Below are 4,809 nucleotides of genomic sequence, written 5' to 3'. Positions count from 1 at the left end.
GAATATCCCCTGGAGCAGGGAATTCCAGGAATGGCAGCATTCCTCGAGGACACAAAGGGGATTTTTGGGGGTGTTTTGGTGGCCTGGAGTGTCAGACCTGCGTGGGAGATGTGAGCTGGTGCATCCCAATTTTCCAAATCCAGCTGGAAAAAATCCCTGAGCTCTCAGCTCCTGCTTTAAACCCAGCTGAGGAGCTTTTTAAGCTCCGCCTAAAGGGATTTTTTCCGGGATGAATTATTTCGGATGACTGTCAGTGGATCTTTCCCGAAATATTTTTTGGTTTGGAGCTGTTTTTGGAATTTTCCCCAATTTTGGAATTTTCAGAGCTGCTGCACTGACCCAGCCACATTTCAATCCCTAAAACCTGTCCAGAAATGCCTCAAATTCATCCTGAAAATCCAAATTTCACCAAGAGATCCATCAGGATCCTTCCTTTTGTGTCCAAAACAATAAACCAGCGTCAGGACAATATTGCAGCATCTCTTTTTGGGTGGAAAACACCTAAAATAAAGAAGATTTCAACCATTTTTTTTTCTGTAAGTGGTGTGGGCAAAAGGGAAAGGGAAAAGGGATCAGGAATGAGGAATTTTTGGGGAATTTTCCTTTCAAAATTCCTTCACTTTCCTGCCTTTGACATATTTTGTGATGAGGAAAATCCCATTTCAGCTCTCACAAGAAATGGGGTTTTTTTTTCTACTCAAGCTGCTTGGAAGGATAAAATTTCTTCCTAAAGGGAGGACATTTAACGGGATCATGGCAAAAATCCCAAATCCCGAGGAATAGGAAGTGGGAATGGCCCTTTTCCCTCAGTCCCACCCAACACTTCAGGTGTCCAGGCACTTTTCCAACGATTTTTCCATCTTAAAATAAAACTCCTTCATTTCTTAGCTCACATTTTACAAACCAAACAAAAGGCTGAGGGCTCTGGGCTGCACAAAATCCCTGCTCCAAAAGAAACCGGGATAGATCCATGAATTCCCTTTGGTGAATTGAGGAAGAGAGACCCAAAAAAACCCCCAAAATTGAGAGGAAGGCCCCCAAAAAACGCTCCAGGCTGGGTTCAAGTCCCTTCAGTTTGTTTGATTTCCTACAGCACAGAAATTTGGGATGGTTTGGATTGGGAAGGACCTCAAAGATCATTTCTTCACAGCACTTCCCACTATCCCAAGCTGGCTTTGGACACTTCCAGGGATGGGGCAGCCACAAATTCCCTGGAAAATCCATCCCAGGCCTCACCTCCCTTGAGGTAAATCCCATTTTTTAAATCTCAGCTCTAAACTGAGGAGGTTTTTCCAGTTCCATCCTGCCCACGGATTGGGAAAATCAAAAATCCAAGTCCTGGCCATGGCAGGGATGTTCCAGGAGTGGGATTTGGCTCCCAGGACACCAATTCCTCCAAGGAATCTTGTGGAGCTGCTGGAGCCACCCTTATTCCATCAATAAAAGCATCCCCAAAAATCCCTGGAGCTCCTGCAAGGCCTTGGATCAAAAATATCCTTTCAAATATCCTTAAAAGCCGAGGTTTTTTTGGGAATCTGGAGCTCAGGGGGTTGGGATGTTCCTCACTCACCTCAAAACCAACCTCCCCACATTCCTCATTTCCAACAAATCCCGTTTTAAAATCAACCTCCCCCCACTCCTTTAGTTCCAAGCAAATCCCATTTTCCTGGTCCCAAAGGGATTTGTTGAGCTGAGCTTTGAAAAGTTGAGATTTTCAAATAAAGAATTAAAAAAAAACCAAACCCCAAAAAAGGATGTTTTAATTGGGAATGGGACCGTGAGGGAAAAATCTGCTCCCAGGGAAAATGTGGAATTTTACACCAGGACAGCTCGGGAAGAGAGTACTAAAAACCATCAAAACCAGTTAAAAACCAGTTAAAACCCAATTAAAACCCAATTAAAACCCAATTAAAACCCAATTAAAACCCAATTAAAACCCAATTAAAACCCAATTAAAACAGTTGAGAACCAGTTGAAAACCAGTTGAAAACCAGTTGAAAACCAGTTGAAAACCAGTTGAAAACCAGTTTCTCAGAACTGCATCCCAGTGCTTCACTGAGGCCTTGTGTTGGATAAATCCAGGGTTAAATCCACCAGGGGAATCTGAACTTGGAGTTAAACCCTACAAAACCTCTGAAAAACTCAAGAAACACCAAAAAATTCCCCCCAAACCCAACAACAACTGAAAAAATACTCAAAAACCTCAACAATAACAACAAAACCCTGCCAAAAATCACAATAAAACCAACCAAAAACTCCCTAAACCCCAACAATAAACACCAAAAAACTCCCCAAAAACCCAACAAGCAAAAACTCCCAAAGCAACAACAAAAAAGCAACCAAAAAAACCCAAAACAACCAAAAAACCCCAAACCAACCAAAAAACCACCAAAACCCCCGACAATAACAACAAAAATCACCCCAAAACTGAATAAACACCAAAAAACACCCCCAAACCCCAAACCAACAACCAAAAATAACCCAAAACCCCAAACCCCCTGAAATAACAACAAAAAGCTGCCAAATCCCAGAACAAAACCAACAAAAAACTCCTGAAAAAAGCCAAAACAGCCCCAAAATTCCCCAAATTGCCCCGATTTTCCCAATTCCCTCGTGGCTGGGTTCAGATCCAGGCTGGGAATGGGAAAATGCCTCAAGAATCCCATTTTTTTCTGGCCTTTGTTAATCGTTACTGAGCTCCCAGTGCCTGGGGAATTTCCTTTTCCCAACTTTTCCTCCCTCTCCTGGAAAAACGAAGCTTTTTGTGGGGAAAAAAAAGATCATAAAAATATCGTGGTGCAATGGGGAATAAAAGAGTGCAAAAACGGGAAGAAAATGTTCAAAGTGAACGTTTTACCAGGTAAAAAATTAGGGAATAATTTCGTGGAAACCCCAAATCCTTCATAGGGATCTTGTTGGGACTTTTAAAGAGTTAAAAAAATTAATAATAATAATAATAATAAAAATAGTAATAAATTTAATAATAATGCATTTAAGAATAATAAATTGAATAATAAATTTAATGATAAATTTAATGATAAATTTAATGATAAATTTAATGATAAATTTAATAATAAATTTAATAATAAATTTAATAATAAATGCCTAATAATTAAGATAAGAATAATAAATAATAATAATACATTTAAGAATAATAAATTTGATAACAAATTTAATAATAGAATTCCTAATAATAAATATAAATATACGTATAAATATAGATATAGATATAGATATAAATATATATATAAATATAATTTAAAAAAAAATAATAATAATGTTGTTGTTGTGCTTTTTCCCAATAGGAAAACAAGTCCAGAAGTGAATTTTAGAAGGAAGCAGGAATGGGAAGAGGTGGCTTGGACCTCCCATGGGGAGACCTCGAGGCAGCAGAAAAAAAAAAAAGAGGGAAAAACGAGGAAAAAGCCAAGGAAAAAAAAAGGAAAAATCCCTGAGAATTCCCTGTTTTCCATTTTGGTAAGGACAGCTTGGCAAAAAAGGGGAAATAAATCAAATATTCTTTCGTTTTAGGCAGGATCTTTGGCAAAGTGGCAGGAAAAGAAGGAGGCACCAGGTGAGGAGTGGGGAAAAAAAGGGCAAACCAAGGAAAACACAAGGAAAACAAGGCAAACCCCACGAAAAATCCCTGAGAATTCCCTGGTTTCCGTTTTTTTTATGGACAGCTTGGCAAAAAAGGGGAAATAAATCAAATATTCTTTCGTTTTTGGCAGGATCTTTGGCAAAGTGGCAGGAAAAGAAGGATTGGGAAAGAGGGAAGAAAGAATGGGAGGAGGTGGCTTGGACCTCCCATGGGGAGACCTCGAGGCAGCAGGAAAGGAAGGGAAAAACGAGGGAAAAGCCAAGGAAAAAAAAAAGGGAAAAATCCCTGCGAAATCCCTGTTTTCAGAACATTCCCGGGCGTTCCTGGATAGCCAGGGAATCTAAAGCCGGCCCCGGGGTCACCCAGGTCACCTCCTGCCTTGGGTTAATCATCACTGCTATTCCCACTTATTTCCTGCAGGAAAAGCCAGGAATGGCTGGGAGGAGTGGAAAACACGGGATCTACCCCCAAGCTCTCCTAAATTTTAAGCCCGGCTTTGTAGGTGCATTCCCTCCTTTCCCTTTTCCTCCTCAAATCCAAATTTGCAGCCTTCAAAAATTCCCTCGATGATCTCAAAGTGGGATTGGAGAGTTGGGAAAAAATTCCAGCTCCAAGGAGAGGGGACAGAAAAAAAAAGGAGTCCGAAATTAAGTTAAGCTGGAGGTTGAGCCTTAATCAAGGCTCACAGGCAGGGAAGGAACAAAGCCTGGGAAATTTAAGCCTTCCCATCTCCATGGGAGAAAATCCAGACCTGGAGCTGAGAAGGACAAGGAGCAAAAACTTAAAAACATCCAAAAAAGCTCCAAAGCCCTCCTTAAACCCGGCTTAACTGAGCCACAAGCTGAGATTAAAGAAAATCCAGACCCTAAAGTGGATTTATTTGGGTTTAATATTAAGAAGAGAAATTAGAACCCCTTCCAAAATGAAATGAAAGTGAAATTTCCCAAGTGGAAAATGGAATTTCCTGGGATCGCTTTTCCCTGCCTGAAACGGGGGAAATATTCCAAGGAATTGTGGAAAGGAAATTTCTGAGAAAGGAAATTGGAGATTTTAGGGTCACTTTGCAATTTTGCAGTCCTAAATTTCATGGAGATTTTTAGCCTTTTGTTAAAATGGAGAAAATGATCATTCCAGAACTTTGCCAGGGGTTTTTTTTCCCCCTAAAAAAATCCCTAATACCTAAAAAAACAGCAGGAAAATGGGAAGCC

This window comes from Corvus moneduloides, chromosome 22, assembly GCF_009650955.1.
Source record: "Corvus moneduloides isolate bCorMon1 chromosome 22, bCorMon1.pri, whole genome shotgun sequence".
Classification (NCBI taxonomy): domain Eukaryota; kingdom Metazoa; phylum Chordata; class Aves; order Passeriformes; family Corvidae; genus Corvus; species Corvus moneduloides.
This window is presented reverse-complemented; position numbering follows the sequence as displayed.